General features: G+C 41.8%; 1 protein-coding gene across 2 annotated transcripts in view; it reads left to right on the top strand.

The window, feature by feature from the left end:
- AMPH (amphiphysin) overlaps window positions 1–12,323 on the top strand; it is a 184,280-nt gene that overhangs the window by 21,374 nt on the left and 150,583 nt on the right. The window lies entirely within an intron of this gene.

The following is a 12,323-nucleotide window of genomic DNA, read 5'->3' as shown; positions in this document are numbered from 1 at the left end:
ATTTCTAATAAAAAACAAATATCCAGGGTCTAAATGGATTGATTCAGTGTTACACGTGTAGCAATGACGGAGGTCCTCACAGCTGAGCAAAAGGGTTTCTCCCTCTGAACTACAAATCCCAGGTGTCACCAGTTGGTAAACTACTTTGCAAACCTTACTATCCAAATAATTATTAATGATTAATAACAATACACAAAGATAATACACATTTGTAAGGAAATAAATGTTAATCACAAACATTTTCAAAGTCCCTAGTCATTTGAGAAATGAAAATTAAAACCTCACTCGTTTAAAACGTGGAAAATGCAATTAAAATGATCAAATTCCATTTTGACTGGACTGGCAGGAGCAGACACATTGCCATGTCATTGGGCACTAGGAGCTTTAATTTGGTGCAGTCTTTCTTGGTGCAGTCTGCAGGAAACTGAGCAGAGCCTTTGACCCACTGATCCTGGGTTTAGGATTGTGTCTTAAGGAGGTTCTTAGACGAAAAGAAAAGACCTCAACATGGATAGCTGTTCAGTGTGTGATCATGAAAACTGGAAGTGCCCATTGACTTATATCTCAGCCTCTCAATGTGCATCAATGTTGCATGATGGATAAAAGGCTGGATGTGGAGTTAGAGAAGACCTGGATCCAAGTCCTTTGCTGATACTTGTCTTCCTGGTAGTGTGACCAAAGGCAAGCTGCTTCCCACCTCTAAAGCCCAGCTTTTATTTGGTGCTTTGGGGCTTAGAAAGGGCTTTACAAATGTCTCATCTGATCTTCACAGCAACCCTGAGAAGTAGATGCTGTCCCCATTTTATGAATAAGGACAGAGGCAAACAGGGCCAAGTGACATGCCTAGTGTCTGAGGCTGGATTTGAATGCTGGTCTTCTGATTTCAGGTTTGGCACTCTGTGCATTATGGAGCCACCTAGCTGACCATTTTGTTGCAGTGCTACAGGTACACATATGTGCACATACAGTTCATGAACTCAGTGCTTACACTGTGACATGCACACGCACCTATACAGACATATACATACAAACACAGCCACGTATGGTCACACACATGCATAGATTCACATATCAAATACCAAATCCTCAGTTTGACTTTTAAGTCCTCCATGGCATTACCCCTTTCTGCTTGTCCAGTCTTCTTACACCCTCCTCCCCTCCACATTGTTTGTGATCTTGAATCACTGGCCTCCTGGCTGGTCCTTGCACAAGATACTCCATCACCCAACTCTGGACATTTTACCCCCCATGCCTGGGATGCTCTGCCCTCCTCTCCTCCTCCTGAATTCTTATTTCCTTCATGCCTCAGATAAAGTCCCTCTTTCTGGAATAAACTTTTCCCAATCCTCCTTAGTGCTGGTGCTGTCCGTTTGCTCATCTTTCCAGTTCATTCTCTGTAGATTTTGTTTGCACAGTTGTTTGCATGCTATCTGCCCAGTTAAATGGTGAATTACTTGACAGCAGAAAGTCTTTTGCATCCTTTGTTTCCCCAGCATTTATCACAGTATCTGGCCCATGGTAGATACTTTGTAAATGTTAGTGAGTTTACATATGTACCCACAGCCAAAGACATACACACACATACATGTACTTGCATGCCCACATAGCCATAAAGCATATAGACTCAGTGGGGATGTAGCCACACTTCTCGTTCCATGTTATTTGAGTATTTGGGTTTTACCCTCTTGTGACTTAAGAAAACACTCCTTGGGACTTTCTGGGTTTCTTTGTTTGTTTGTTTAATGGAGAAGAGAAACCTCAGAGAGGGGACATGATCTTAACCTTTCAGGTATTCATTTAAAGGGGATCACTTGTAAAGAAAAGTAGATTTGTTGCAGAAAGCTGGGTTTCCACTATGAGCCAGGGAGAGTGTCCTGGCCATGAGAGCAGCCCAGAAGGGGACCAGGCTGCCTGGCCAGTGGGTGACTTCATCAGCCTGGGTATTATCAAGCAAAGGTGATGAGAACTGGTTAGGACTCCTGCTCAGGAGAGCGTTGGATGAGATGACCTCAGAGATCTCTCTGAGCTCTGTCCTCCTGGGATTCTGGGATTGCTGCCGTTAGTCAGGGTCAGATACCCAAAGCTCACTCTACTTATCCTCATGTCCACATTATGCTGATGTGACTCTGAGTTCCCAGCAGCCTCCACTAAGAGGATCTGCATGTTTACTGCAAACCCAAGGACAAGGACCCAGCTGTGACTTTGCTAGGCTGTTTCTTTAAAATGTCTGTCATGGAAGGCCTTGCTTCTACCTGCTACATCTTCCCTTTCTCTCCTTTGGCCCAACCCCCCAATCTCCAGATGCCCAGGAGAGACAACTTTTTACGTCATCCTGGGCTGACTGCCACTGTTTTTCAGTTAACATTCTTTTCCAAGTCTGTGTCTGACAGTCACTTATGTGGTGGGATTTGGGACAACAAATGTTTCCACAGCTCCCATTTTATTTAGCCATTCTGGGGGTGTATATTTTTCTGCTATATTCAAATAACTTTTTTTTCTTGTGGTGGAGCCTTGCTTGGGCCAGAGATGCTTAGATAAACTCTGGGTAATTCTCTGATTTGTATTGACTCAGGTGCTCCTGACTCTGGAAAGCTGGGAAAAAGTCTGTCCCACCCCAGTGTTACCAAAGAAACTTTAGTGAAAGAAAAAAAATAACCAAGAACAAATAACCATGAGTCCCAAAGGCTTAAAGCACCCCTTGAAGCCATAGGCCAAAAATGAGGATGCCTCTACCTAAGACTCCCCAAAGTTGGGATAGGTGACTTCTGGCTTCCCGTGTGACTCCTATCATTTTGGGGACTGTTTGAGGCTTGGCACAAAGGTCTTGCCTGGGATCCAGGCAGAGACTCACAGGGTCCTAGTCTAGTCTGAGAGCCAGGATGGACTGAAGAAGCCATCTTAGCTAAGGCCTTTGTTTTTATAGAAGAGGGAATCGATGCCCAGGAAGGTTGAATGCTTTGTCCAAGGTCATAAGTAGTAAATGGCGGCACCCAGACGTAAACTAGACCTTCTGATTCCAAAACAAATGCTCTTTCTATTCTACCATGACTCATGTTCAAATCCCAGATCTGCCACTTACTACCTGCATGCCCTCTTGCTGGTTCCTAAACCTCTGTGAACCTCAGTTTCCCCATGTTAAAAATGAAGAGCTATTTCTCAGCACCATAACACTCTTGTTCTTTTTCTAAAAGATCATGGACTCAGAGCTATGAAAGACTTTAGAGGCCATTTGTTCCTACCCTCCTTTTTCACATGCGGAAACTGAGGCCCAACTCACCATCCTCTCAGTGTAAAAATAAAGGGTCAAAGTCTCAAAAGTCCTCTCATCAGCATCCCTGTTGCTCCCTGAGCTCCTCCCTCCCTAGGGCCATGCCAATCAGCAGTGCCACTTCCTACTTGCCTCTGATTTGCATGGAGTCTAGCATGAAAAGTCAGTTACTTAAGTCACCTGGTGGATGTGGATGGCTAGAAGAGAAAAGAGGAAATGGACGGAATTTATAGATACAATCATAGAAGACTCATGGACAGAACCCCAGAGGGGAGCATTTAGTAGCTTAGGAGCTTAAGGGGAGGCTCATCTGACTCCTGCTCTTCTGGAAAAGGCTACAATTTCCTAGAAATGAAGATAAGGCTGCTGTTTGCTCCAGGAATGGGGGACATTCTTTGTGAGAAGGCAATTTTAATGATGAGCTTTTGAACCTCCTTTTCCATTTGGCTAATTGTGCTTTTGAAAGCATTCTTCTCCTCATTGGCTTTTTGAACCTCTTTTGCCGATTGAGTTAGCCTATTTTTAAAGGTGTTACTTTCTTCAGCATTTTTGGGTCTCCTTTAGCAAGTTGTTGGCCTGCTTTTCATGCTTTTCTTGCATCTCTCTCATTTCTCTTCTCAATTTTTCCTCCACCTCTCTTACTTGATTTTCAAAATCCTTTTTGAGCTCTTCCATGGCTTGAGACCATTGAATATTTATTTTGGATATTTGGGATACAGAAGCCTTGACTTTTATGTGTTTCCCTGATGGTAAGCATTGTTCTTCCTCATCTGAAAGGATGGGAGAAGATGTCTGTTCACCAAAAAAGTAACCTTGTGTAGTCTTATTTTTTTCCCTTTTTTGAGCATTTTCCCAACCAGCTACTTGACTTTTGGGGCCTTTGTCAAGAGTAGGGTGTACTCTGGGGATCTGTAAGATCTCAGTTTCTCCAAGGTGGCACAATCAAGCGTATACACTGGTCTGGGAGCAAGAAGAGATTTTGGGCCCAGAATCTTAGTAGAGTTTCCTCTTCACAACCACCTGGCCTCCAGTTCTTCCAAGCCAGTACTGGGGACTGAGATTCAGATAAGCTGCAGGGGCAGGGCCGCCATTCAGTGTGAGATAAAGACCAGCTTCCCCAGGGTCACCACACAGGGCTGAAGTAAGAATCAGCTGCTTAGAGCCCCCAGGGGTTTTACAATCCAACAATGGATGCAGGCTGCTGTAGGGACTGCTGTGGGAACTGCTGCAGCCTGCCTGATGTGGCCTCTGTGGCTGCTGCCTGAGGCCAGAGCTGTGGGAAGGCCCTTCCCCCTTCTTGGCCAGCTGAAAAAACCTTGTTACTGACCTTTGGCACCTGTGGATTGAGGGATCTGGGAACCACTGCCACTATGACTGGAGATTCCACTCGAGGCCTGCACCTCCTCCTCCCACAGCCATGCTGTGTGGCCAAGGCTGGGTTGGGCTTGGCTCTGTGTCTGGTGCCACAGACATTTCCCTATGGCCTTTCAGGTCACCCTGGGCTGGAAATGTCCTCCACCCTGTTGTTCTGTGACTTCTGCTGCTCTAGAATTTGTTGAGAGTCTTTCTTTACAGGTATTTTATGGGCTGTGGGGGTAGAGCTAGTGTATGTGTATCTTTCTACTCTGCCATCTTGGCTCTGCCCAGCAATTTTAATGGTGATAAAACTTGAATCAACAGTATCAGATGAAGTTCATTCTAACTTATCCAGTACATCCTGTCCATCCTTTTCACAAACATAAAATGAGCAAAGTGCGTGATTGCAGTACTCACACTTTAATAGCTGACAGAAAACAATCACATCCATTCCTTTTTATTGCTTTATCTAACTGTTTTCATGAAGTATACTTTGTGAGGAATTTAATTGGGACTCATATTAAAGTGAAGATGATCAGTATCAATTGAAAAAATTTAAAATATAATTATTGTTAAATTGTGCTATGTTTGACTTATCCCTCCCTTCAAATCCACCATGAGACTTTAAAAAACAGAATTTCTTTTTCGTCTCTGGGTGCAATTTCTCTTGTGGAGCACTGCATTCATCAATAGTATCAGTCCCAGGCTCAGGAATTCCATTGAAAAGGTGTGGATGAGGGGGCAGCTCATTGGTGCAGTGCTTAGAGCATAGCCTCAGGCACTTACTAGCTGTGGGACTTGGACAACTTACTTAACTCTGCTTGCCTCCAAAAAGAATCAGAAAAAGAAAAGGTACAAATGAAAAAAATTTAGGATCAGAGAATCTCAAAGCTTAAAATCCAGAATGTGTATGTTTTGCCTTTAATAAGTAAGAGACAGGAGTTGGGAGCCTTGCTTCTCTGGTCATCAAACTTTGAAAATATTATTTTGAAAGTACTATTTAATTCAGCATCATCTTATTCTCTGATGATGATGAAAAGAATAAAACCACAGAAACTTCATTCCAGGGCTTACTACAATGAAGAGCATGATGATCAGCACAAAGGAGAGCTCCTTCATTTTTGTCTTCTGATCCCAAGCACTTAGCACCATGCCTTTGCACAGATGAAGCACTTGCTGAATACCTGAAAAATTGATATTTAAAATAAGGAATATAGTGATATATCCAGAAAGGTTCAGAAGGGGACACCAAACAAATGCTTATTTTATTAGAATTTGCATAGTAATTTTTTTTCTAATCAAAATGAAAATATTTCTTATTTTAAAGTTTTATTTCGAGATTGGCTCTGTATTACATTGGATCATACATTTGGTATGTGTTGTGAATGTACTGACTTTGTTTACTCCCCCCTACAAAGTCCTTCTGTGAAGCACCATGTGACATGGTGAGGACCCTGTGTTCCCAAACCATATACCACCAGAGCATAAGCCCTTAGTAAGCTGGAAAGGTTTCAGGTACAGCCCAGGTATGCACAACCAACTCTCAGAGGCAAATAGTGGGTCCCCTGTTAGTAGAATTTTTTAAGAAAAGACTGGACAGAAGCTCATTGGACATGTTATAATGGGGGTACTTGTACAATCACAGCTGTGACTTGAGGACCATGGAGAGTTCCCATCCAGTTCTGTGATTTGGTGCTTCAAGGATGGAAGAGAAAGTAGGTCAGTCCAAGCCCTTGACCATTGTTTGCTCAAATAGGGCTGTCAAGTTCACTTGGTGTTTGTGGCACAACAATGCCTAGTATTGTATTCCTTGTGTGAATTAACACTTTACTGATTATTTCCCCCATTTCTGGCTCATCAGACCCTTTGTCCTTTCTGCCATTTTCCCTAGTGAGGTTTTTTTTTCTCTGTTTATTTTCTCTTTATTAGAAATAGAGACCTACCCAGCAAAACTGAGTATGATACTTCAGGGGAAAAATGGTTATTCAATGATATAGAGGACTTTTAAGCATGCTTGATGAAAATACCAGAACTGAATAGAAAATTTGACTTTCAAACACAAGAATCAAGAGAAGCATGAAAAGATAAACAGGAAAGAGAAAACATAAAGGACTTTTTAAAGTTGAACTGTTTACATTCCTACATGGAAAGATAATATTTGGAACTCTTGAGATTTTTCTCAGTATTTGGGTAGTTGGAGAGATTATACACACACACACACACATACACACACACACACACACACACATAGACAGAGAACACAGGGTGAGTTGAATAAGAAGGGATGATGCCTAAAAAATAAAATAAAATTGAGAGGTGAGAGAGGAATATATTGGGAGGAGAAAGGTAGAAATGGAATGGGGTAAAATTATCACACATCAAGGAGGCAATAAAAAGCTTCTTCAGTGAAGGAGAAAAGGAGGATGTGAGAGGGAAAAAGGGAAGCTTATTCTCTTCACATTTGGCTTGAGTGAATGACATGCTCAGTCAGTTTGGTATGAAAGTATATCTTGCACTACAGAAGGGTAGGGGAGAAGGGGACAAGTGGAGTGAGGGGATGATGGAAGGGAGGGCAAATGGGAGAAGGGAGTAATCAGAGGTAAACACTTTTGGGGAGGGACAAGGTCAAAAGAGAGAATGGAATAAATGGGGGGCAGGATAGATGGAAGAAAATATAGTTACACAACATGACTATTATGGAAGTCTTCGCAAAACTACACTTATACAGCCTATATTGAATTGCTTGCCTTCTCAGCGGGGATGGGTGGGGAGGGAGGAAGGGAGATAAGTTGGAATTCAAAGTATTAGGAATGATTGTTGAGAATTCTTTTTACATACAACTGGGAAATAAGAAATACAAGTAATAGGATATAGAAACCTATCTTGTCCTACAAGAGAAGAGAGAAGATGGGGATAAGGGAAGGGAGGGATGTGATAGAAGGGAGGGCCTTTTGAAGGAAGGGGTAATCAGAATACAAGATCTTATGGGGTGGGGGAAGGGGAGAGATGGGGAGAAAATTTGGAACTTAAAATTTTGTGGAAATGAATATCGAAAACTAAAAATAAATAAACATTAAAAGTAAAAAAGAAAAACAAATATACCATCATATCATCTGCAAAAAAATAAATAAATTGAAATATTGAACTTTAGATCTGGAAGAAATCTTAGTAGGAATTGTCGAATGCTGAAAAGGCAGAAAAATACTTCTCTGTAAAGAAAAAAACACTTAAAACAATTCTTAAAGGATATTCAAGATTTGCCCCTGTAATAGATATTTTTATTCTGGAAAGGAATTGGAAAAGGATGTTGGTTTAATAAGAACTGCTAGAATATGTGCATGAAGAAACAGCTTTCAAATAAGAGTTAGACTGTTTTAGACAAAAAAGTAAAGTTTCATAAATATGAAATGTCAATGGCCTTGTGAAAATAAAGAACAATGCCTTAAAAAAAAAAGAAAAAAATGAAATAGGGAGGACAGGGCCAGCAGGGACAGAGGCTCTTCTGTTCCAAGAGAAATTGGAAACCTGGGGGCCCTGTCAGTGGCCTAGCCCATATGGTCTCTGTACAAGCTTACGGTTTTCTTTACACAGCTAATGCTAGGCCCAGGAAATCTCTTGAGTTCCCCAGCTTCTTTTGCAGAGCACTGTTAGGTCTATGGGAGGGAAAAGGAGGCCCACAAAAGGTGGTGATTTTGGTTTGCTGCACAGAAATGTATCAGGATGGGGCTACTGGAGCTCTGCTGGCCAGTCTGTCCAGATCAGGCCAATAGGCTTAAACTAAAGGAGAGGAATAGTCAATGAAAGAGAAGACCTTTGCTTGGTGTGGATGAGATGAAGATAACTCACATGACAGGGAAGGCAAGGCTGCTCAACTCTCATTGTGCTCCTGTTTTCTTTGCCAAGGAGAATGACCTTTGTACTGAGAAGGAAAGAACAGAAAAAGGTGGAATAGGAAGTTACCAACCAAGAGAAGTAAAGAATGAGTAAGAAAAGAAACAACTAAGTGACCACAGTGAATAGCTTATGGACTTGGGGTCAGGAAGATCTGAGTTCAAATGTGACCTCAGATACTTACTAACTGTGTGACCCTGGGTAAGTCACTTAATACTGTTCACCTCAATTTCTTCATCCGTAGGTAGAGAAGGAAATGGCAAACTACTCTAGTATCACAAAGAGTTGGATACAACTGAAAATGACCTAACAACAACAATTTATTAAGTACCTACTGTATGGTAGGCACTGTGCTAGGAGTTAGGCATTCAAAGGCAAAAGAAGGGAGGAAAGCTAGACCATATAGTGAGAAAAGGGCAGTAATTAATAACAAAGTTCAGAAGATAGGTTGGGGAAAGTTGTTAAGGGCTTTAAAAGTCAAATGGGGAGCATTTATATTATACCCTAGTGGAGTTAATAGAATAGGTGAATGACATGGTCAGATACGTGTTTAAGGAGAATTATTTTGGCAGCTCTATGGAGGATGGTTTTGAGTGGAGAGGGTCTTGAGAAAGGGAAACCCATTTGGAGCCCAGTGCAAATCATCCAGGCAAGAAGTGATAAAGAGGCTATACAAAGCTGTTAGTCATGTAGGTAGAAAGAAGGGATTGGAGGTGAGAGATGCTTTGGTGGTAGAAATGACAATATTTGGCAGATGGTAGAAGACAGTGAGTAAATATTTGTTGATTGATTGGAGGTGTGGGATGAGGAAAAGTGAGGAGTCAAGGATAATGAAAAGGTTATAGACCTTAGAGGCTGGAAAAAGTGTGTTGTTCTCAACAAAACAGAGAAAATTTGACAGAAGAGTTTGGGAGGAATGATAATGATTCTATCCTAGATGTTTTGAATTTGAGACAATGCTGGAGCATCCAATTTAAAATGTGCAGTGGGAAACAGGTCATGTAGGTCTGGGGATGGATATAGATCTGGGAATCATCTGCCTAGAGAGAAGTCAAGTCAACAAGTATTTATTGTCTGCCATTTTCCAGACACTATGCCACACTCCCCTAGATGTCGCCAAGGTGGGGTGGAGAAGTAGGTCATGAGCAGTATAGTAAGTGGAGGTACTTACAAGTGAGGGCACTTAAGAGAGTATCCACATGCATGTTGAAATCCCCTCATATGAAGGTAGGGGTTGGGGAAGAGAGGTCACTGAGCTTGTTGAAGAAGGAAAGACAGGGTTTTGGAGGTCAGTAGATCATAGCCATCAAATCTTCATTGGATGAGAAATATGGATTGAATGAACTTGAAAAGAGAGAGGTCCCTGAGTGATAGAGGGAGAGGAAGAACCTGGAAGTGGCAATGGAGAGCATGGAATATTCTAACTCTCTCTACTTGACGTGGGAGTTAGGGGGAGAGGGGAAGTGACAAGCGAAAGTACAAACAATGCCTGAAAGGGTAACTGAGTCATCAGGAAGCAGCCATGTTCCAGAGAGTACAGGAAGATGGAAGGGGTAAGAAAGAAAAAAGGTTTAAAATGAATTCATTTAGTTGCCTATGTAGGACGCATTCTAGAGAGCAGGGTTGAAAAGGTAGGTAGAAGTTGAGTTTGGTTGAGTGAAATGGAAACTGGGGAATGGGCAGTGGGGTGGAGAATAGGGTGTGAACAATGACAGTTTGGGAAGGATAAGTATGGTGGGGGTAGGAGTATGTTAATCATCAAGGAAAGTATTCAAATAGATTATTATTTTCCAAAGGGATTTGGCCTATGATCATCCAATCCAATAGATATGTATTAAGTGCCTACTATGAGCCATGCAGTGTGCAACATGTGGGGGATACAATAAAAAGATTGTCCCTGTCCTCATGGAGCTTACAATCTGAAGGAGGAGAGAACACAAACAAGAAGGCAGGAAAGTGTGCATGGGGGGGACACCAATGGATACTCAGTACAAAGTCATCTTGTTCCATGGAGTTGAAGCCAGGTAGGACAGCATATGTAAAGTGGAGTGCCCCACTCAGAGCATCAGGAAGCTGTGTGCAGCTGGAAAGTGAAGGTTAGGAAGAGTGCCCATGCAGGAGCAAGCTGTACAAGACTGGAGAGAGTGCCTGGAATTCTTGGTCTTCCAAGCTGCTCTGTTTCTTGTGCTAAAATGGTGTGGTAGATCAGTCACTTGGACTTGTAATAAAAAAATTCTGAGTTTCAATTCTGCCTTAGATATTTACTACTCCAAAGAATCTGTTTTTCCTCACCTGCAAAATGGACATCATCATCATCATTATCCAAGCTCCTAATTTCATGAAGTTATTGTGAGAATCAAATAAGATAATATAGATCAAGTGCCTTGGAAACCTTAAAGCTAAAGTTTCCATAAAGGAACATAAAGGATAGCTATGACTATCACCACCTCTTCTCTTATTTTTACCTGCATTATTATTGTGCTTGTGACCTCAACAGGGCTCAGAGGAGAGAAGAAAGAGTCCAGCTGAATATAATTCTTGAGAAAAATTCAGGAGGATGAATCCCTTTCTTTCAACTTTAGCCTATCACTAAGAAAACCTCTCCTCAACAATAGCAAACTCTCAAAGCTCCAAGACACTGTTTACTATGATTTGGACAATTGCCTTGAGTCAGATTTTTTTTCCTCATAGTACGTGTACTGAAGTTAACGGAAAATGTACTTTAGAATTCATGACTTGAATTTAACCTCTTGGGAACAGACAGTTCAGACCCTGTCATAAACACTGAGAAATATGGCGCTGCATGCAGATGTGAAAGGAAGATGTTTGGGAATTGTAGGCCATCATATGGAAACTAACCTTCTTTCCAAGCCAGTGGCTACTTGTACTCATTCTTATATATTGCCATAATTCAGTGGACTTGCTGATTTTCCACCTCCTATTGCTGTGCCTTACTTAGCCCAGGTTGTCCTCTCATGCCTTTTTCCTTACCACTGCCTGTTAGAATCCCTAGCTTCTAACAGGGGTCAGCTCAAGAGTCACTTTCTCTAGCAAGGTTTTCCTCATTTTCAGTTTCTAGTCTCCTTTCCAAATAATTTTGTATTTATTTGGTGTTTCGCTTTTCTGCAGGAGAACAGAAACTCCTTGAGAGCTGAGGATTTGCCTTTGTCTGTCACGGGCTTTGTATAGTCTTTAGCACATAGGAGGTCCTTAATAGATGCTAGTTTGCCCACTGAATAGATGAAGGGATGAGTCACTTATTCCTCTGGTATAGATCCTAACTTCTCTGTGTCTTCCCTCTCCGATTGCACAATCATTTGGGAGTTAGAAGGGAAGTCAGAGATCACGCAGGCCAAATCAAATCTGCACATAAATCCTCCCTATCACCCTCAGACCAGTGATCTGCTTGATGACCTCTAAGGAATGGGACTCACCACCTCTGGAGTCGGCCATCTACATTTTGGACAGCTCTTATTGTTAGGAAGGATTTCTTACTGCAAACCTAAAAGTGACTGCTTGTATCTCCTGGTCATCCCACTTCCTTCCCCTGGTACCAAACAGAGCAATCTAATTCTTCCTCCATTTATTAGACCTTCCCATATATGACCTCCCATATATGACACAGGTGTTATGATTCCCCTCATCCTGCCTTCTCTTCTCTAGTTTACGTATTCCTAGTTCCTTCATTTGATCATCCTGCGTGATCCTTAGGTTTGTTTACAAAATTCTTCCTAAAAGATCTGCTGATCCTCATGAGATGGTGAATTTTCTTCAAACTGGATTTTGTGAATTCCATTGGTTGGTTTTC

Source organism: Notamacropus eugenii, chromosome 3, assembly GCF_028372415.1.
Source record: "Notamacropus eugenii isolate mMacEug1 chromosome 3, mMacEug1.pri_v2, whole genome shotgun sequence".
Classification (NCBI taxonomy): Eukaryota; Metazoa; Chordata; class Mammalia; order Diprotodontia; family Macropodidae; genus Notamacropus; species Notamacropus eugenii.
Note: the sequence above shows the minus strand (reverse complement) of the source record. Positions and strands in the feature narration are given on the sequence as shown.